This window comes from Cygnus atratus, chromosome 2 (assembly GCF_013377495.2).
Source record: "Cygnus atratus isolate AKBS03 ecotype Queensland, Australia chromosome 2, CAtr_DNAZoo_HiC_assembly, whole genome shotgun sequence".
Taxonomy (NCBI): domain Eukaryota; kingdom Metazoa; phylum Chordata; class Aves; order Anseriformes; family Anatidae; genus Cygnus; species Cygnus atratus.
Window position 1 is genome coordinate 78733662 of NC_066363.1, and position 22720 is coordinate 78756381.

Sequence of the window (22720 nt, forward strand, 5' to 3'; positions counted from 1 at the left end):
AGACACAGCTTCTGCACACTGTGGAGATACATAATCTAGCTTCCACCTAACCAGTATGAATAGCAGAGGTAATAAACTTGACACAGTAACATGGAGATCAGTGTAGGCTATTCATTCACACTGAAATGACTCAAACTCAAACTAGTTCTTAGGTGATAATGTATCAGATCAATGCACCAGAACTAGTGCTAAATACAGTCTGCATATAAATTAACATACCTTCATTCTCTCTGTCCTCATCCATTCTCCCCAGTCTCAGTCCTCTGTGTGGAGTTGGGGGCTGTGTCGATACTGAGATGTGCAGCTGTAGCACACACACCCTCACATGGGCCAGCCTGCATACGATGAGCTGGAAAAACACAGCAGGATACACTTCAGCACAGCGTGCTTTCCAGCTGCTTTGGGCTTTCTCAGTCCAGCTCAGGGGGCAACAGTCTATATTAAACACAGCTGCACACACCCGTGGCACAGTTGAGCAGCCCACTGCATCCTCCCACCTCTACCACCAGCGCCCTTTCCTTCTCCCTGTCAGCTGCTTCCTATTTCTGCAGTTGAAGCCACTGGGAACAGTGAGAAACCAAGCGCTGTACACACACTTTTCACCTTCTCTCATTTCTGATGCATAATATTTTGGCACCCAGAATTTGCTTGATTCAAAGTACTTGAACACATAATGTAGGGAAAAAGCAAACAGAAATGAAATTGCTTCTTGGCTGAAAGTCCTGCAGTTTGTGAATCACTACAAGCTGACAGATACATACAGAACTACCACAGTTTGCAGAGCACCATTTATCTGGAAGCAGATATTATCTTTATAACACAGTGTTCACAAACTTGTAACACACGTATGCAATTTTCTTAGAAATTTGTTCTCCTCTGCTATTTTTATCCATACTACGGCAGTTTATGTAAAAAGTTCTTTTTTAAATACCTGCAGTTTGAAAAAAAATAAAATAAAAAGGAGGAGGGAACCTCCATCACCAAGAGCTTTGAGGGTGCTCCACCTACACCTTTAACTTGAGGTGAATTCCCCCCAAAATCTAAATGCCCTGCAAGCTTAAAACTTTATTTTAATTAGAGAATAAACAAAGCCAAACAACTTTCAAAGATATGGGAAACCAGGTATAAATTTGAACTTGTTAAGTGCACTTATCAAAACGATTGGTGAGGTAGAAGAGAAATAAGAGGGCTGTAATCCAATCCCCATCACACTTGCTGCATCCCAAAGAGAGGTCCATGACTGCAGGCTTGCTTCCATCCCAGCAGTACAGATGTGCAGACCATGCCCTCTGGTCCCCAGAGAATGTCTTTTTCTCTCAGCCACCTCTGAGCCCTGGCTCCGCGCTTGTCCCCTGCTCGTCTCCAGGGATGTCCCAGCCCCTGGTACCCACCGCAGCCTCCAGAGTCCCCTGTCCCTAAGTAGGCTCACAGAAAAGAAGCAACCTCCTGCTATCTCTGCCAAGGGCTTCCTCTGACCCTGTAAATCTCTTCATGTAGGACCATGACCCAACATAAAGCAAACATTCTACATCCCACCTTTGGTAACCCAGGTGCTGATCCTACAGGGCAAAAAGGCTCTGGGGCACAGTTGCAGTGACGGTTAAGAAAAAGAATGAAAAATATTATAAAAGCTGTCAAACTATTTTCATTCTCTTTTCATTCCTCTGTTGCCTACTCATATGCAGCTAGCAGCTCATAATGCTGGGAGTACCAGCCAACTCCCACAAATGGTAAAATTCATACACAGTTCAGTGGCAGAAGCGTTGAACACCTCTAGTGAGCTTGATGCTGCTCCCACTTCAGAACAGAGCGTGAAGTTTTTCTGATGAAGCTACAGCAAACTGAGAAGATTCATAATACCTGTAAAGTGTCAGATATCATGGTGCTATCACCCATGCAAATAATTCAACAGATAGATTAATTTTCTTTTTCACAATTGAGATCCCTGCTTAGCACACACTTCCTTTTACTCCAGTTGATAACGTTCAAATCACCTCTTTTAGCAGGCTCCTATCCTTAACCTCTCCACTTAAATTTATGTTTGGAAATAATAGAGCTGTATAAAAAAAAAGATATTTCATTGTTCAACTTACTCTTCACTATAATCCAACTGGCATCCTACAGCCTGATTCCTCAGAGACCCCGGAGCAGGGGAACAGGGGCAGAATTTCCACATGTCCCATGAACAGGCAGCAGCCAGAAGAGAATGGCAGCTGCTGGAGTACTTTGCATTGTGCTCTTTGAGCAGATGCTGCCCCGTCAAAGAGGCATTGCTAGATCCTCTTTTCACTGTGAGGCAACCCCTCCAGCTGCACCATGAGCAGGAAGGGACCCGGGTAACCTTGTCTCCACTGCACTGCCCTGCAGAAGTAAGTGGAGTTGCATCTTCTCAACAACAAGGTTTGCTGTTTTAATTGCAACTTCACTCTCTGTTCCTATACTTCTCCTACTAGGAATGGTCTGAACTGGTCCCTACCCCGTGGAGCCAGAAAAGCCTTGACATTCATTAAAAGTTTATTGCAGAATGGAAATGCCCTGGATGTGCCTCACACTTTCAGTGGTGGAGCAGAAGTGATGACAGAGTTGTCCTGGCAGATGACAGAAGAGTTTGTTAGCTGGGGGCCTCTCAGTCTCAATGTTTTGGAAGAGGCTAATTTGCATAACTTCAGATTGTTCATGTCTTGTTACTTGGAATATATGTAGGCCTTCTAGGAGAATAACCAATTCCAGTCATGCATACCAATATTAGAAAAAGATGTTGGTACAGTTACCTTTGTTTCAATTCATAAGTGGAGTTGAAAAAAGGTAAGAACAAAGATAGCTTCCCATGGGCATGTTATGGGGGCAGAGCCCTGACCTTCTTTGAAAAGATGGCTGGTGATAGCTGATGCAAGTTACAGTCTTTCAAACTATATTGTGAATAAAAGCAGGAATATGGCAGCTATATTTACAGAGGGGGCCTGGGTTTAAAGTGTTGGGTTTTTTTAGATTTGAAGGCATCTACACAATATCAGTAGGAATTAACGCATACAAAGCAATGAGTTGGATTTGCTCTTTACTAGTAAGCCTGTTCCAGAGAAAGCACATATTTCTGAAAAGAGTTAAGGTAATACAGAAGTACAGAAAGAAAAAAAAATTCTCTGCTACAAAGCAGTTGTGACAACTTTTTTCTGTGTTCAGCAAGCCAATAACCCTAGTGTGTCTTGCAGCCCAAGAACACCTTCTAGTTGACCACAACAACGTGTCAGTAGCATGGGTGGCTAGCAGTGTATCTACAGCCTGCACAGTAGCAGAGGACAAATCAATGAGGAGGAAAAAAAAGGGGTATTTGTCTATTTCTGAACTTTCTAGTCAACCAAACATCCCACTAGGAAACATCACGTTTCTGTTTTTCAGCTTTTGCCTGCTCCACACCATGTCTTTGATCCCACACTTTGGATAACTCAGTGTTTGAAGGTGAAGACTAGAAAGTCGATGAGTTTATTCTGATTAAAAGACAACAAGGATCTGATTTCAGAGCTTTACACAAATAAAATAAATGGAGTCACTGCGCAAGACAACTGCCACCATGCTGGGCTTATGATTCAGGCAGCGACTTTCCTCCTATTAAGGAGGAAATAGGATGGCAGAGGCCCTTCTATGCGTACCAGACAGGCACTTTGAGCCTTTTGTTAACATTCAGAAAAGCTTCTGTATGGTACCAGAGGAGAGAACAAATGAGGACAGCATTATTTCCGTTGCAACTACATCAGTTGCTGCTAATAGCAGTGGCAGCGGAAAAGAAGAGTGACCTTACCTCCTCTGCTTACTCAGCAGTTTAAAGGCCTAGAAAGGCTAAGATATAACACGAGAAATCACTATAGTCAGATCCAATGGAAAGAAAGTACCATATTAGTATATGTCCCATTAGGCAAAATTTTATTAAATACTACTTGTATGTGCTGTACATGGATTATGGTGTGCTAATATGTATCAGCTAATATGAGTACATTTATTATTCCAGTTACTGTACCGCCAGAAGATACTAATTTGAGATCTAATAAGAATGGGATAAACAATTCTTTTGTTGAAATAATGATGATCCAAACTGGTGAACATTGATTAAAATAAGCAGAAATAATTGCTTTTAAGTTTGGAGTTTTGTTTAATTCTTTGGGACAGCGAACACCCAGCTTACAGTCTTTCTAGCCCCAAGCAGAAGACATGAGAGAGAAAATCCTCAGCAGTTGTAATGCAACGTGACCTCACTGGGGCTTTCCTACAGGGATGATAACATCAGTTTTTGATCATGACATGGCATCCTGCAAATATGCTAGTTAGCTAGGACCTGCTAAAAATTTTACATGTATGAATGTGGCTTTTTTGTTATGGTGTTCCAATATCCCATGGAGATGTTATTGCAATACTAGTGGGAGAATTGTAAAATATTTACTGGATCCCTGTAACACAAAACCTAGGCACAAAGACAAAAAAGAAAAAAAAAAAAAAGTACACCTTGAATCCTGGGATTCTTTTTAAGGGAAGAATGAACAGTTTAGCACCCAAATGCTGCTGAAAAGCAAAAGAAGTTTGGCATCCAAACCTGACTAAGCTAAATCTAAATTCTTATGTGTAGTTACAGGCTCTTTTAATTGCAGAGAAGCAGGAAGAGTCATAGATGAGCTTGAATCACAAATTAAATACCACAAGGATAATTTGCTCCACCTAGAGCTTTTGTTTTACTGTAAACATCTCCCAGTCTGCTCTGCCTATTTTAAGACAAAGACTGTGCGGTGAGAAGTGCCAGTGTGACAGAGTGCTGTTCCTAAGATACTCATACCTCTGGGAGCAATGCTGCAAATATACACCATGTACATCAACTATGACAGGGAGGAGTTGCCACAGAGCTCGAAACATGGTGGGGTCAGCACAGTGACCAGCACTGCTCGCAGGACATGGGGGAAAAGCCGACAGCATTTGCTCCACATCATGTAAGCTCGTCCGCAGGAGCTCTCAGTACTGCTACAGTAACAGATAAACTGTCAGACAAGTCAGGGAAATGATTTTAGGCCAGCTCTAGTGGCGTTTTTCTTTAGAAATTTGCCTACGGAGTGAAAGCAGCGACTGGCTGCTTTCTAACAGGCAGCTGATGCAACAAGTAGAGTTCAACCGAAAGGGGCTTCTTTGGGAGGGAGACCTGATGCGCTGTCACCCTAAAAGCCATGCTGGGAGAGCAACTTTCCCATAAAAGGGAACACCGCAGCTCGGAGATTTTGCAGGGAGATTTTGTGACGTTGCTGGCACAGCTTCTGCAATGGTCCGTTCCCAGTGGCAAAGCAGCCCTGGTGGCTAACAGCACAGTCAAAATTCGGCTGGGTGGCTCAGAAGTAGCAGAACGGCCCCTCTCTCTAGCTCATAGTTCAGTTCACGACACAGCCTGCACTTCGGAGAGATTATTTTGCACTTTAGAAGCAATTACCGAATACAGCAGCAGCATTCGCCTCCTTAATTGATGTGGAGCCTTTGTACATGTAATTTTTCATGGCAAGGTTTCGGATCCCTGAATAGAGCTCACCTCTTTTCACTGTAATATTCCTGATCTTCTCTTTTTCTATTGATTATGCCTCTATTCCTTGCAGATTTCAAAGAGGAGAAATGCATGGCCAGTTTTCCCCTTGTGAAGCACCTGAGAAAAGAAATGGAAGAATCTTGTAAATCCCAAACCAAGGCAACATAACTTAGTGAGTGCAAAGGGAGAAAAAAAAAAAAAAAAAAGCTGTAATGTTCTGGAGATAAAATGAAAAGGTAAGAAAAGGCTCCTGTGTGTGTTCTGTCCTCCTAACGCACATAAGAGAGTCGCTGCAGCCTTTAATTGCTGGTGGGGGTGGAGAAAATAGAAGGGTTGAAGAAGAGCACCAGGGAAAAAATAATGGAAACTTGACCAGTGACAGGAGCTGATTACTGTTGGCAGACCATAGAGGTTTCAGACTCACGCTGTGACTTAGGAAATAAGTCCTGGCTGGGATGCATTTTTCTGGAATATCCCTAAGGAATATCTATCAGTGATTCATCTAAGCAGCCACTGGATATCATTACTGCTCTACCAAAAATGAAGATAAAATAACAATCTGGAAGAAATAAAAGAAACAAGTGCCCCAGATTTTCTCTCAAACTGTAGCAAAGAGATCATAAGGGTGGGTAAGGAAAGGAGGAGGGAAGGAAGAGAGGGCTGAACTTTTCATCTGTACGTCCTCAATTTGCCTTTAAGCTGTGCACGTTGAGTTTACTCTTGTCAGAAGCTACCACCACTGTACTTTGTAGCTCTTAAAGAAAGAGATAATTGCCTTTTTCTCCAGTCACATGCTCACTAATATAGAACTTTATTTTTTTCCCCAGCCCTACACAGTAGGACCTCCATCACTCAAAATAACATAAGCTTTGCTAGAGATGTTAATGCACTATCCAAAGCAAACACAATGCAGAGGCTCTGACAGGTTCACATTTTGAAGTCCCTTTTGAACTCAGAATTTCTCTTTTTTGTCTGATGAACAGTAGCCAATTATAAATTATAGCTCTTTCCTAATGCCCCACCCCAACAGTTCCTATGGGTGAAATTCCTACTGGGGTGTGTGCTGCATTAGGTTGTTTTTATCTCTCTGAATAGTTGGGTATTTTCCCTATCATGTTGTTTAGCTGATATACAGCTAGTCATATGGGAGAAAACAGAAAAGAGAATTAATTCTAGAAAGAAAGAGCTTTATGAGTCTATGAGCTTTTTTTTTTTCTTGTTTTTCCTTTTCTTTTTTTTTCTTTTTCTTTTTTTTTAACTTTTGAGTCAAAGACATGCCTAGAAACCTATTTTAAACTGTAGCATCAGATACTCAGCTGGACTTCTAACAATGGTTCACTAATTTACATCAGATGCACCATAGGGTCTGTTTGACTTGCAAGTTTAAATAGAAGATTGTTATTGAAATCAGTGTTCTTATATATAAACATATAGCCGATCGAAGGAGAATGTAAATATCTACCACAAACCAAACCCAGCCTAGATTCTCTGAACCTTGTAGGAATTAATTGCAAGAATTACACTTTGGAGCTTTTAAGTAAGAGATAATTGCCTCTTTTTCTGTCACGGGCTTACTAATACAGAACTTTAGTTTTTCCAAATCCTCCACAGTGGGACCTCCATAAGTCAAAGTAATGTAAACTGTGTGAGAGATGCTAATGTTAAGCACTAGAAAAATATTCAAATTGGCTATACAGTATTTCAAGTGTGAAAAAAAAGCCCGTGGGTTCAGGAAATATTTCCTCACCCAGTTCAAGGAGAACATGTAAACAGGATTTTTTTAACCCTCCATAGTCCACAGGGGGCTTGCTGCAGTGCTAATCCCCATAGCGTCTCAACCCCTGATTCAAAGATGTAAACCAGACATCCCAGCCTTGGGGGAACTCAGGTGCCCAAAGTTCAGCCTGTTGCTAATTAACTTGCAGAGCTACAAGCCCGGTCAATAAACCAACATTTCAGTCACAGATAAACTTATCATCCATTGAGTGTGGACAGCTCATGCTTGCCAGGAATCCAAGAGCAGCTGCTGCCTTCCTCTGCTTTATCATGGGTGCTTGCTAGTCTACTCATTTCCACTCAACTGCAAGATGGTCTGTTCTTACAAAAGCCCACTTGCATCACTCTGATTCCTGCTGAATGTTTCCCACCCTGCTAGAAGGCCCACTGAACAAAAAGTTAGAAAGAGGATCAGCTAGAAGATGTTTAGCTCTCTCCTTTCAGTACAGTACCTATTAACGGGAACTAGGTATATCCCACAGCGTTGCACTTCCTAAAATAGCTACAGGCAGAGGAGACAGTGAAATGCAGAAAACAGAGTGTTAATTCCCCCATGAATTACTATCACAGTTTGCTGCTAATTGAGAAAGTAAATAAAAAAGGTCCTGACAATATGCTCTTTTCTAGTGGGGGCTATTCTCATTAAATGCAAAATAAAAGGTTGCCGCTTCTTCTGACTGCAAATCCTTTACAGCAGAGCAAATGTTTCTCCTCATTTAAGAAAAAAAGACCTAAAATTACATTAATACGAGGCTGAGAAGCCAGCTGCATTATGCAGTTTCAATATTTGCACTGCACTTCATGGCAACCTGCAGCGAGATGCCACATCCATAGGGATCATACTCGAAATGTCGCCCGTAGGTATAGTTGTGCAATTCCGTATGGAAGGAGACATAAAATATTCTGCCAAGGGTTTGGCTCCTGGTTCCTACAGGTTACCTGAAAGGAGCAGGGCTTGTGGGGAGAGAGAACACAGGATGACTGGGCAACCACGTATATAACCCAAAGGATTAGGAGGAGGGGGTACAGGCAACCAGCATGGGAGCAGAAGAGATGGAAATTTTCAAAAGGCTGCAGCCTCCTAAGGAGAGTATGTGTATTTACAAACACTGCACAGGTATTCCTAGCCTTTTGGCTGCAATCACACCTTCATCTAAAATGTGGACATCTGCTTGAATTCACAATGTTCCTGCCTTCTTAAACTGCAGGCTCAGATTAGCATCACCCTCTTACGGGAGCAAGAGTTTTACACCCACAAGAGGTAGGGACTAGGTATCTATTAAAATATACTGGTCACTGAACTCCAAAAACTGGGATCACTAGGAGGTCTCTGATGACTGGCCCACCTGGCGGCTTGAAACCAGGCACAAGGAGCTGAAGTGTCCATTCTTCAGACAAAGGCTCTTGGGAGGAAGCAGATGAGAGGAATTCCAAAAAAGAAGGAAGCAGAAGAAAGACCTATTGTGGAGAATAATAAAACAGCCCGCATAAATTTCATTGTTGAGAATCTTGCTAGCCCTTTGCCTTCAGCCAAACATCAGGAACAACGAGTTATAGCACTTATATAAAGTGTCATGCATAGGGCCCACGTGGTGTACAGGGTGTTTGTTTTTGCTGGGATGACAATATCACTCAGCAAGCAGGAAGGGTGGCAGCAGATTTGTTGATTAGCTCACGTAAGTGCTCATAAAAACCTCTAGCTCATTTTGAAAATTCTGTACATAGCTAGCTACTCTAGAGAAATATCTTGGGGAATTTTCATCATTTTCATTACTATGCTGCTGTATAATTTCTCCTGAAAAGGAAATGTACCTTTTAATGTGCAATCTGACATTACTTTTTTTTTTTTCCAATGACATTGTCATTTAAGAAGTTCCGCAACCTCCGCATACGCATGAATGTATGTATGTAAATACGTATAAACGCATATACATGCATGCATGTAATGCATGTATGCACATGTATGTATATATATGCAGTTGTTCACTATTTCCTCATATTTTACACTGCAACAGATGACTCAAATATTTAAACTAAAAATGACTTTAGCCAAAGTTAGGTTTCCAATGACACCAGTTTCTGTGACTGACCATACAGCACATCCCACAGGTGGTTTTGGTGACAGAAATCTGGTGAATTGTGACAGAAGCAGAAGCAACGTGACCCTGGGTTGAAGAGGGAAAAGTGACGTAAGCTACTTTGTTAATAAAAATATAATGTGGATTTAAAACCTTAGTGTAAGGTGTATGGTAGAGAATTCAGCTCTAGTGTAATCCCACAGATGACTGCGGTCAACCAAGGTTATAGGAATCAAAAAGTAGAGGAGTTGAGGGAAAGAAAAGCACCATTTTTTAGAAAACTACTCCAAACTGACCTAGTATTGCTTGTGTGGATGAACTAACCTCACACACAAGCAGGTATACGAGTGAGTAGCATTATCTGGAGAGATGAAGATTTGGAATAAGTCATAATCCTGAGAAGGAGGAATTGATCAGCTGAGGAGGGAATGACCTGTGGTTCTCAGCAGGACTTATCTGAGAAGTGAGAAAGATATGCCTGGACTGAAACCTTTGGTAGGAGACAGATGCGGCAGGCACTGTGAATAGGAGGATAAGACACTGGTGTGAGCTGGAGTGGAGCAGGAATCAGGTTTGGATTTCATCCCCAGATCTAAACCAACCCGCTGCATGAAGCTTAACTCACTTCATCTCTTCATTTTCCTTTTCAGCATTTGCCTTTTGGCTCAATTTAGGTGACAAACCCTTTGGGCCGGGAAGTCTGCGAGTGGATGTGTGCACATGTGTACTGCTGAAAAATACACACGGATTCTGATGTATTAATTATTTGCATCTTTTTGCACCTTTTTAGTGCTTTTTGTCCCATTGTGCTAGGTGCTGTGCGAGCACAGACTGCAAAGACAGTCAATTCTCCAGAGGTTATTAAAATATAAAGTATGTTCATGTCAGACTCACAAGCAAGTTATTACTGCACAGTGAGTAGCCTACATCAGGTGAAGGATAGACACTGTTCATATAGGCACACTTAGCCGGGAACAAATGGAAGATAATTCTTTTTAGCCGAGTCCACGGTGAACAAGAATGACAAAGTTGAATTACATGGTGTTCCCTACCATCCATGAGTACACACAGACAGCTACTGTGGCTCTGGCAGGGAGGAGAAACTGGTTAAGCCAGGGTAACTTACACAGGAAGTTTGGTCCCTAAAAGAAGAGAGAATTGATGAATATAAACAGACTGGGGACTGCCAAGAATGCAAGCTTCACACAAATAAATAATAGCATTCACAGCCCAAGTGGTGCACTTTCATAGCAAATGCAGCCCTGCAGACGAGTGCTGTGAGTTCCACAACAAATTAAAGGGAGTTTTCCGAGAAAATGAAGCATTTCTTGAAAAACACTTCTGTGCATTTTTTAAAATATTCCAAAAGCACCCAAAGCTTTGACAGAGCTGGCCAAACAGCACTGGCTTCTAATATAACTGCGGTATCCTTGCATGTGGAAAGGAGTAATGTCTACAGACTCTGCCTAGTGCCCATGACTAACACCTCCTACAACAGCAGCATCAGAGGAACACTGATAACATTTCTTATCAGTTACAGGGAAGCCATCAAGATTCAGAGTGCGCCCAAATGACCTATAGTGAAACGTGGTCATGAACTGATCTCACTGTGTAGCGTTTGTTCAGCTGAAGGGACACAATCTGATTTTCCATTTGCTACTAGCCCATGCATGCAGATGTGCGTTGGCTCCTCACTTATCCCAATCATGCAAGCTTTTGGTTTTAAAGACCGTACTGGTTGTGATGTATTTATTGCCATGGTGTTTCAAAGGGAAGATGTTTCTGCCCTTTCAGGCCTCTTCTATGGCAAGCAGAAGTGCTAGCTGCTTGTGGGAGTGCTGATTAGAGCAATTATAACCTGTTGAGGCAACGAAACTCCCAATGCGTTAGCTGCTATTTACATGTCCTATTTGTCTATGCTCACATTTTTATGCTTCTGCCAGGAACGATCAGTCAGACATATTGGTAATGCCAAGGTGAAGGACTCCTTACCGTCACGCTTAAAAGCAGAGTTTCCTTGTGGTTTGCAACGAGTCTGGGCTGAACCCTGAAGTTGAACGGTTCAGTCCGGCTGAACATAACTAAATTGGATGTATGTGGGATGTATCTGCCGTTCTTTAGCTTGCTGTTTTCACAACACAATTCTGTAATTACTGACTCCATAAGCAACATAACAACAGCTGTTCTTGTGATATTTCAATAGCACTGGAATTAGGAGAGGCAAAAAATTCGGAAGTGTGTGACAGCTTTGAAAATATCTGTTTCAGTATGAGTTTCACTGAAACAGGGCTTGTTTTTATCATCCACGGGCAAGACACCAGAGGAAAAACTGGGGGAGGGTCATGATAGTCAGGATTATTCAATTTGGAAGTAATAGCCATTTCTTAAATAAAAATGGTGCAGTTTTGAACAGTTCAGAGGTGCACAGAGCAGCAGAGAAATTGCATGCTAAAAAATTGAATTTCCAGAACACTTTTTAAAATAAATTCTCATCTTCAACTAAAACTTCAACCAGAAGTTCCATGCTGTTAAAAGGAGAAAACAAAGGAGAAACCAAAATTGTTATTATTTTCTAATTACCTTCATCTCCTGACTTTCACTACTGAAATTGTGAAAGACAGACGCTCAAGAAACCATAAAACTTGAGAACTCAAAGGATTTGGAGTTCCAGGTTCCCTACTTGGGAGGCAGCTGAGAGGTTCAGAGAGCAAGCTACAAGGAACCAGGTAGATTTCATAATGTTTCCATGAAAAGAGCAAAGGATGATGAAAATTTTCTTTCTTCGTTCTTTTGTACCTTGCAATGGGAAGCTCTTTTGCTGTAAAATATCTATGGCATAGGTAGAAATGGAGTACTTCCTCACATGGCTTATGAAACCACAAATCTAGCTATCACCTGCTTTTCTTCATCGCTTCTTGAAGGAGGTAAAAAATCCAACAAACTCAAATTAGAATGAGGCATTTAGATTTGCTGAAATAACCTCTTCTGTTTTGGGAGCCTGATTGGAAGAAGGTTGTCATCAAGAACAAAACTATTCAGAGAAGAAAAACATGCAACAGGGGGTTGTGTGCAGTCACTGGGATCCATCTAGCAAACCATTACCTCTCCAGTGGTCCACCAGACCATAGGTATGGGCAGAAGAGGACAGGAAAGTGGTTGAAACTAGCCGGTTTCCTTTGTATTGCAAAGGATTGGGATTAGAAACACACACAGGGTCATGTTCAGTGCTGTGAGAAGCTTGTATGGCTTGAGGGATCTTGGCCTCTTACAATTGTCTGGCTGATCCTTGATCCCTGCACGGTCCTAAACGCTGGGTTTAGAGACTTAGAAAACATGTAGCATTCAAGCTTGGGGAGGCAAAGAATGAAAACAATTTGGATTCTAGTAGCAAGAATAAATGAAAAAAAAATACATGGTTTAAGCTATCCAGGAGCTCACTATTTTCTTGATCCTTAATATAATCTGACACTGCAATTAAAAGGCTATAAATATAAAGCAAACAAACATAAAAGACACATTTATACCCTATATGGTTCACCTGTGGAACTCGTTATCGCAGAAGGTCAGAAGTGTTAAACTGTGGATTTTTAAAGATTTGCATGGTGAGCATGCATTGCATCTGTAATGATGTGACACCAAGTTAATAATTTATTCTATCTTAAAATTTTTGGCATCAGCCTATTGCTTACCAGGTTAAACACAATTTCTTTCCTGCTCTTGCAGTGAAGCAAAATTGTAATTTTGGGGGGGGGATTTTTTTGTCTTCATCTGGAAAATAAAAATAAAAATAACAAGAGTCAGGAGAAATTCTGTTACATTGAGGTTTCCCCTTTACAAAGCCAGACGATCCCTTCACATTTTTGAAAAATAAATAGGGCTGTGAAAACTCTGAAGTGTCTTGTTCATGTGAGAATTTACAAAGTGAGACCTTCAGATTGTTTCACAGATACTGCAGCTTGTAGTGAACTGTAGGTAGCTTTTCAGTGGCTTCAGAAAATTTCTTTCTAGTCCTTAAACCCCACATAAAATCTTCCATTGTTTAGAAATGAGATCTCTCCTGAATAGCTTAGAGGAAAATATCACATATCCCTATCTCACGCTGTATTTTGGTTTTTGCACTGATGAGATTCATGGACATTTTGGTCACAGTTTGGGTATTCCACAGAGACCACAGAGGCAGACTTTGCCACTTAGGATCTTCGTTCTGGCCAGTTCAGTGCTATGTCTATCCATGGGCAGGATCAGTTGCTTCAGAAAACAGCCCCAGGCAAGGTGGGTGTGTGATGATATGTTTTACATGGAGTACTCATCCTGATTTCCAAATATCAGATGGGTTCAACAGCTGAAAAAAAAAAAGTTTAATCTACTTTCCTTTTTTTTTTTTTTTTTTTTGTAAGTATTAGGTGTAACAACTCTGACCACTGCAAGCTGGACATATAGCCAGCCAGTCCTTCTTTGAACCTTCTTAAATTCTCCACCTCATGTCAGGGCAGTAGATTTCAACCAACGTTGATTTTGATTAATTTTCACATGCCTAGCTGAACATTTTACTCAGCTGATGTGTCAGGTACAGGACACTTCATGGCCTAATGGCCTGATCCAGTCTGGGAATTCTAATATCATTATAGCTGTCAACAGAAGAGGGTTGAAAAGGAAGGGCATCACCTTGACAATGTCCCTCAAAAATGAAAACAAGTCTTCTTCACACAGCAACGGACTTAAAATTGTCAACCACAAATTGATGTAATTAATGAGAAGACAAAAACTCCAAGTAGATGCTTTGGAGAACACAACAGTTCCTGTGCTAATCTTTCCTTCTTGACGAAAATACAGAAGTCCATCTAGGACATAAATAGCCCTGTCCTGTCTGAGGAAATAATGCCAAGAAAAAAAAAAAAAAAAAAAAGCCTAGAGCAGCCTTATTAAAGCTAACTAGAATGAGACACATCCAGAAATGAATAATGCCCAAGGAGACCTCAGGGTCAGAGTGGGCAGTGAATCAGACATTGACAATGCAATATGGCAGGGAAAAAGGAAGCCTGCAAATGTGGTCTGTCATAAGGGAGAGAGAGATGGTGTCCAGGAGGGGCCCTCGGGAATACCCTGCAAATACTTCTGACCCGTCAATGCCAAAAAAACTGCTAATGAGGGGACCAGGGGAAGTTCAAAGAAGAGCGAGCAGAATGATCCGCGCACTGCAACAAGCCAGCCGCGTGGAAAGGCGATGCGGCCGGGAAGAGCCGTGCCACCTAGGTGGCTTTGTGGGGCCATCTGCATTAGGAGGGCTCGCAAACACACGGCAGGCAGAATCCGGCCTCTTTCCAGTGCCTTGGCGATGGGAGGTATCACGCGGAGCCCTTACAAGTCCGATTTTGTGCTGAGGAAGGGCTCTGGCAGCACAGCCACTGCAGGGAACAGCTTGGGGGCAGCCTTAAGGAGCACAGGCCCTATGTGGGGGATGAGAGCCGTGCTGCGGAGCTGCTGCAGCACCGCAGGAGGGACAGCACGGGCAGCAGGAGAGTTACCTGAACTTGTGGTGCTCGCCGCGCTTAAATCACGCTAAAAGCCTTGGAACGGTCCAGGAGCGGGAGGACACAAAGGTGGCTTAGAGCCAGCGCAGAGCCATCCTTAAGACGTTCAGCCAGCACAGATTGCGGGAGGTGGGATGAAGAAGGGAGGGAAAAAAAATACCCGAAGGCTTACGGTGGGCTAGCAAGAGAGGAAAGGAGACGATAAAGGTCAAACCTAAGGCCGGGGAGAGGCGCTGGGAGGCGAGGAGCGCAAAGCCGCACTTGGGGCGGCATTTGCCGTGCGTCTTGCAGGGACTGAGCGCAGCTCAGCCGCCCGGGGCTCCTTTTTTTTGGGTGCAAACGGTGCCGGCAGGCAGCCGCCACCCCGCCCTGCGACCCCTCGTGTCCAGCCCCCGGCGGCCGCGGTCCCCCCGCGCCCCTTGCCCGCCGCACTTGTCCCCGGGGGGAGGGGGGGGGTGGACACGGAGCCGGCCGCCGGCTGCCTCCCGCACGGAGCTGCTCGGGGGGAGCTGCAGAAAAGGGGGGTCGGCAGGGCAGGACCCCCCCTGCGCCCTCCCACCGCCTCCACTCGCAGAGCCCGTCCCGCTCCGAGCATCCCGGCCCCGGGGCGGCGGCTCCGGCATCCGCAGGGCTGGGGGTGCGGGTGTGTGTGTGTCCGTGTGTCTGTGTGTGTGCGTATGCGGGTGTACGCCTGCCGGGGAGGCAGGCAGGGAGGGAGGAGTTTGTCTTTTTTTTTTTTTTTTTCCCTCCCATCCCTCCCCCCCTCCCTTCTTTCTCTCTCCCTTTTTTTTTTTTTTTTTTTTTTTTTTTTTTTTTTTTTTATTAATCAGGAGCACTGAATGGAAACCAATCAGATGGAGAGCCCCCTCGGCTCGGGCTGCCTGCATGCTGGAGTTAAAAAGTGCTGCCGGCCGAGCGGCAGCCCCAGAGAGAGGCGGGCGGGCTGAGCGCCGCCGAGCAGGGGCCGGGGAGCCGCCGCCGCTGCGTGCCGGTAAGGAGCGGGGGCTCCGCGCAACTTTCCGCCCTCTCCTGCCAGCCGCCTTCCCCCTTCTCCTGCCCTTTCCCTGCGCTTATTGGGAACGCTAATTCAAGGATTTGGGGGCGGGGGGGGGGGGGGGAGCACTTATTCTGCAAAGTTGGCTGTACGGTGGCGAGGGGCTCCTACCCCCCCCCCCCCCACCTCCATCCCAGCCCCAACCCTCCATCCCAGCCCCAACCCTCCATCCCAGCCCCAACCCTCCATCCCAACCCCAATCCTCCATCCCAACCCCAATCCTCCATCCCAGCCCCGGGGCTCTCCCACGCTGTGCCCGGTGGGCTGGGGGCGGGCAGGGGGCACGACGCTGTCACCGCAAGCCGGGCGAAGGGATGCGGCATGTGCCCGCTGGGCAGCGAGGGGCTGGGGGTGCGGGAAGGTGGGGAGGGCAGGAGGAGGGTGGCGTGCCTTTGGAACAATGGTGGGAACAGTAATAACAAGAATAAGAGCACGAATAATGCCGGGAGAGGAGACACAGTAGAAGAACTTAGAAAATTAAAAGAGAAGAAAAAAAAAAAAAAAAACTGTCCTGGCTTTTTGGCACTGCTGAGTCGCAGGGAAATGGATACAGGGCAAAACCCTCCGGATGAGAAGCGAAAGGAGAGGCAAAGTGCGGAGCTGAAAGGGGAGCCCAGCTGAAGCGAGGCGCTCCCTCTGTGCGAGGAAGGGGCCGAGAGGGCAGACCTGGGGACGCTGCCGGCACTGACAAACGTGAAAGCCTTCATCTGAGGAAGGCACAGGCTGGGGAGCGATGGAGCTGGGGAAAGAGAGCGGGTAGGCGTAGCGGCATTTTATAGGAGAGAAGTTGGATAATTACAGAAAGAAAGTGCTGAATCTGGTTGTTGTCAGTGTTTCTAAGGAGCTGGTAACACACTTCGTATGTCAGATAGATTGAACTGTTTCTATATTCATGTGCATGTAACACCCACATGCACGCACACCGGCACACGGTGCGGATACTCTCTACGTGTATGCTTGTGCAGAAGGTTGAGCCAAGAGATAAGCAATAGCGGTAGAGGTCAGTGGCTGTGGGAAGAAGTCCTGTCACTGCTGCAATAAAATCCATATTTTATGGAGAGTTAAATGCAGTACTTTGTAAGTGCAAGTGGATGGTCACCTAAGTAACTCCTGATGACATTCAAGGATCAAGAAGCTTAATGACCAAAATTACTCCCAGTGTGATGGCACAGTTGCTACTTTTATACAAATCCAGAGGCTGGGGCATCTTTTTCCTTCTACTTCTACACGATGTGAGGTTTCAAAGTTCAGTTAGCACTGCATGGGGAGGCTCTGTAGCAAAAATTACTTACCGAGCGTAAGGTCAGTCCGTTCTCTGATTGACCCTTCTTCTGGCACAGCCGGAGCAGAGGGGAAAGCTGTGCCCGTTTCCCCGGGAATCGGCGAGGGCAGCACACACGTCCACATGTGCACTTCACGGGCTGTGTGTGCGAACACATGCGCAAGGAGAATGGCACGATCAAGAGCAAGGTTATTTTCATTCCCTTTTGTCATAGGGTTGTATGTAATAGCACCCTGGAAATAACATAGTTCGGGGGGAATAAAATTGCTCGAACGTGAAGACCTCTTCGGTTTTAAGCAAAATAGGCATAATTCTCCCAGTCAAGATAAAGGCTTATCTCATGTATTTGCTGGGCTGCAATCTCTATTACGCAGCCAGTTCTGTGCAGAAGTGCTTGCATATTACTTAAAGCATTCCATAAAATTGATTAACATCTGTTCCTGAGCAATATAATGCTATGGGTAATGGTGCATCCCTATTCATTTCTTTTTTTTTTTTTTTTCTAATTCCTGTTTAAAGGTAATAAGTTTGCATGTCACAGGAGAGCCGGGTCGGGCTTGGAGGCTTGTGATCAAGATCAAGTAGATTCCTTTATCATGGATATATACAGTTTTAGAGGCCTGGCAGCAATGGCACAATTGGATAGCTCCTTTAAACAGCCCAAACATGCTAATAAAGACTGCAGGGCTGAATCCCTTTTTCCTCTCCTCTCTTCTCAGATGTTATCTGACACGGCACCGGTAAATATATAATCTCATATGCTTCTGGCTTTCAGCTGCACCATAATCTTTCTGGACATATTTCTAGTGGCTTGCAGTTGACTTTTGAGGTGGAGGAGGCAGGGGGGCAGGCAGCCAGTCCTTGCAGAGCAACATAATCAGAGGCAGAAATACATTTTTTATTTTATTTTATTTTTTTCAGGGAAAGTGGCATTGATTCAGTCCTGTTGTAGTTCTCTGCAATTATCCTTTGCAGCCATTTAAGGACCTGGCAAACTGGGGTCCCCATGGGGACTTATTAGTCCCTCTAGGTATTTTAGCTTTCACACCAGTTCACAGCTCTTACATATTGCCATGCCAGCACTCCAACGAGCACATTTATAGACATGGTCGTCATTTTCCAACCAAGTTGTTCAGCTAGAAATATGCATCTTAACTTCTGACTCCTCTCTCCCTCCCTCCCTTGCACAGCTTTCCCCTGCAAGCAGTAACCTGCCGCTCAAGGCAGCCTTCCCTTTCATAAAGTTTGCGTTTTGCCATCTGCTGTTTCAAAAATATTTAGCTGAGAGACTTCCTTGAAAGCAAAACACATGCATTAAAAAATGCTTCCTCCCCCCGGCTCCTTTCTGCTGAAGATCTTGAACCCATTGTAAACTTGGTGGAAGTTGTGTTCGTGCCTGTGCAGCTCCCCAGCCGAGATCCGACCTGAGCTCCTCCGCTCGGCGACCCAAGGGCACACCGGGTCCCTCGGGCAGGATCGTCCCCCCTCGGGTCTGCTCCATGATTTTTGCTTTGGCTGAAGATTTCAGCACGCCGACCTGCTTGGTGTTATAGACTCCTGCAATGCAAAAATTGGGGTTGGGAAGGAATCGCCGTTGGGTTTCCAGCGGATGCCTGTGCCTTTTGCAGTGGTTGAGCAGATCCGGAGGGCATCGACATTTCTCTGCTGTTAAATGGTGGCATCCATCTCTTGCTTGACTTTTTAGCATGCTGTCTGCCCTTCGTTGACTACTTTTAAACTCTGCTCAGTTGCTAGTGCAATCTCGTAGCAGTATGGCTCAAGATGGGCAGGAAATTGCTTATGGATCTCCTTGGAAATGGTGGCTAATTACTGAAATGAAAGGTAGCTGAAATCTATAAGAACGAGTGGGTAAAATCCGTTGGAAACAGCAGGCCCCACTGCAATGGTGCCTCATCCTGCATAATGGTTGCAATTCCTCTGGTGGCTCCGTTGCAATTATAACAGAATAAAACAGAATTGGTTTTCAGTATCTTTTGATTATCGTGCGTGTGCAGGAAATGCCATGGAGAGGCCCCGCGTTGGGAGCTGGGTGTCAGGAAGACTTCTTAATTAACCCCTTCAAGACACCGCTAGCTGCACCAACCGTGCTGCTTTCTTCAAAGGCTTGGAGTCATTGGGGGGTTGCTTCTTTTTGCTTTGTTTCTAAATAATTACTTTGGTAAATTACTTTGGTTCCCAGCTCTCAGAAACAAGGCAGATAACCGTAGCTGTGGTTATCCTCACCCCCACTGGGGGCCAAATTCAGCTCCTTTCCAACAGAAACCTTGGAGGCGAGCCCCCCATCAGCAGACGGCTCCGCGTGCTGCCGAACCCAATCTCTTCTGTGGACTCTATGCGGGGTTCGAGTTGCAGCCTAAGTGCCCGAATGTGCTCTGGTGGAGATAAAATCTGGCAGCAGCTTGCTCGCTGGTGCTGCTTGCTTAGTCATGGCAGCCCTTTCCAAGGGGGCTGGAGAAATGAAGGGAGATGTCTTGACATCTCGGCTCCTTTCGTTCAGGATGGGGAGAGGAGAGATGCAGAGGGGACATTTAGCGTGATTAAACTCTGCTGCTTTCTGTCTCTATTTGCTTAACAAAAGGTACAGGGCAGATTAGTAGTCCCTGTTTGAGTTTTAAAAACACCCTTGAAGAATGCATAACAAATGCAAAACACCAGCAGCCTTATGCTAACCAGGGAAGTGACAGAAAAAGTCGTCCTCTCGGGGTCGCGTTGTGAGTGACACTGCAGGAGAGCTAGGTGGAGAAAGTGCTGCATAAAAGCGTTTTTTAAGTCAGTTTTTTTTTTTTTGAGTGCTCCTCCTCACATCGGTGTGGGTTCTTCTTGCTGTACATCTCACCCTAAGAGCTTCTCTCACCCTTCCCAAACAACTGCCCCATATCTGCTGGGGGTCCATCCAGCCTCAGGCTCCCCAGCCTCCCTAGGGCACTGCTGTGCGTCCCAATCCTCATCGCCCACCAGTGGCTTCCCCTCCCTAATTCAGGCAGCCTTCTCCAGCCTTGCACCCATGACCATCCCTGGTACTTACTCCAGGTGTGGCTGGCTGCCAACATCGTCTCTCACTTTATTTATTTTCCTGGCTGTGTGCTTGGCACTGAAAGGCCCAAACAAATATTGTGAATATTTGTATTTATGCTTTTGTTTGTTAACAGGGGCATTCCCTGAAGAAATCAGCATAACTGTAGTTCAGGACTCTTTTTAGAGTGAGTGAATTAACGTGGCTGGTCAGTACGTCCCATCCTATGAAGCTGCCCTCCCCTCTCAGTATTTCCCTCTTCCAAAGCAAACCAGAACAGTTTCCCTGAAGCTGCAGCCCCCTTACAGCGGCAAGGGGCAATGCTGGTGGGGAAGAAAGACCGTGCCTTTGTGGTGGGGAGCCTGTGGGCCCTGCCAGTGCAGAAAAGGTGCATTTGGCGTGGGGTTCTCCATGAGTTACGGTGCTGGGCCCCCAAAAAGAAGCTGGAATCGACACAGTGGTTGCTTTACTGTGACGGTGCCAGAGCCCTCGAAACTGTGCTGCGACATCCACCATTGCACTGACACGGCTTCATCTCACCCCAGCCACAAGACGCAGTCCCCATGCCGTCCTCTCCACCAAGCACACACGCAAAGAGCAGACACACTTCCATCTGGTTGCGCTCAGGAACGGTGCCAACCTTGCTATGTTTTAAGTAACCTGCTCAATAATGGCATCATTCTGGCATTGCGGGCAGATATTTTATGGATTAATTAGCCTGCCTTGCCAGGATATACATATATATTTCTATATATTCAGAAAGTGCTCGCTTATAGCCAGAACGTGACTACTGGATTTGATTTGCAACATAAATACCCATTGTATCCCCACAGCTCTACCCTAATGACACATCGCAGCACACAGAAGAGAGCACTTTATGAATGGGATCGGTTCCGTCCTATCTGGGTACCTTAATTCCTCTCAGCTAAACTAATTCCATTATCTTGCTGTAATGTTTACAGCCGCCTGCAAGATAATAGGTAGTGTTTCTTTCCCACTTCTACATCTAATCACGGAACCAGAGCAGGAGCACCTAGGAGAAGGGTCAGCAGGAACTGGAAATTAGCACAGAAATTAAAAACAAGTCGTTTCCCCAGGTACTGCAAGTGCATGCTGGTCTGGGTGTGAGACAGAGATGCCTTCTCCCTAACTGCTGCCTCTCAATCGTCAGTGAATAGCTCCTATAAGCACGAAGGCTGCTCAATCAATGCTACCATTAGCATCCAGCCCAGCTTTGGTGGGACCAGGCTCAAATAAATACTTGCCTCTGATGGTAACCCAGCAGTGGGTTCTCGAAGGAGGTGGGAATCCAGGTTTGTTCTGCACGTGGGACAGGCGGCTGGTGGGAGACCACACACCCCATGAGGTCCCAGCAGGGTGCGGACACCAAGTGGCACAGGGACCGACCTCTGTACTGATGCTCTCGCCCAAGGGAAAGCCCTCTCGCTTAGAAGGAAATCCATGTGTCCTCTTCCCCCCGAGTTCCACTACATTAACAAAAATAACAATTAAAAGCATGGTTGCTTTAAGTTTTGTCCTAAGCATTCAGGTGAAAACAGCTTCCTTGCTGAATTGATTCTCTTTGAGTGCCTGGTGGTTTGTAACTTTAGGGTGTCATTAGTCTGGCAATCATTATTTGACAAAAGCATCTTCACAGACAAAAAGAAAGCGAAATAGCTTATAGTATCATGTCACAAAAATAGCACTTTACCATTGTGAGATGCTGTGTGGATGTCTGGTGGTCTTGCTCCACACAAGGGACAAGGCGTCGTCGATCTACATGGGGCCTTCACTCAAAAGCTATTTGAGTGTTCCACCGTCTCTAAAAATACGCGTCTTCACCACGCAGCCCCCAGAGAGGCTGGCCTCTGCAGCTGGCCCTGTTTTATGGAGGGGGGAAGCGGATCACAGCGGAGGTGAGTGGCTTGCCCAAGGTCACGCCAGGAGTCCGCAGCACAGCAGGGATGCTGAACCAGGATCTACAGCGAGTGCAGCTTGCAGTCAACCCTCCCACCTCTCTGCTGCTTACTCAAGTTGTTGGAGCTGATCAAAGAATGGCTGGGGAAAAAAAAAAAAACAGATTTGGGTCTCTTTTTTCATCCAGAAGAAAGCCAATTATTTTTCTCAAGGACTCCTTGTAGCCGCTTTGACGCTCTCTTCCCAAAGGACTTTCTGGATGTCTTTTGCTTGTTTGTTCAGTCATGTTCTGTGCCGAGGGGAAGGGGGAGGCTGGGTAGCTCCAGAGCAGTCTGGGACTAGACTGAATATTTTATCCTCAGGGGACAGTAATCTGAGCTGTCCCTAAGCAAGGTGGAGATGACCTTCCTCTCCGCATTGGCCTGGTTGGAGCAGCCACAGAGTTTCTTTGCCATTCCCTGCCTTGTCCATTCCCACCTACTTATGCCTGTGAGACAGGA

At 45.2% G+C, this 22720-nt stretch overlaps 1 protein-coding gene and 1 long non-coding RNA gene across 3 annotated transcripts in view; one reads left to right on the forward strand and one right to left on the reverse strand.

Annotated features, from left to right (window-relative positions):
* Positions 1-230: 230 nt before the first annotated feature.
* On the reverse strand, positions 231-15333 carry LOC118258438 (uncharacterized). The gene is made up of 3 exons (XR_004781854.2): positions 14928-15333; positions 5555-5665; positions 231-349 (listed from the first exon to the last, which is right to left on the reverse strand). It is a non-coding gene; the product is annotated as an uncharacterized LOC118258438 (long non-coding RNA).
* A 424-nt stretch (positions 15334-15757) lies between these two features.
* The window catches only part of CDH6 (cadherin 6), a 105143-nt gene continuing 98180 nt past the window's right edge, over positions 15758-22720 (forward strand). Inside the window, exon 1 of one of the 2 annotated variants that reach the window (XM_035567236.2) lies at positions 15758-15924. The gene's annotated coding sequence lies outside the window, so the exon portion shown is untranslated. The remainder of the gene's footprint in view (positions 15925-22720) is intronic. The other variant, XM_035567238.2, reaches the window with a different exon arrangement.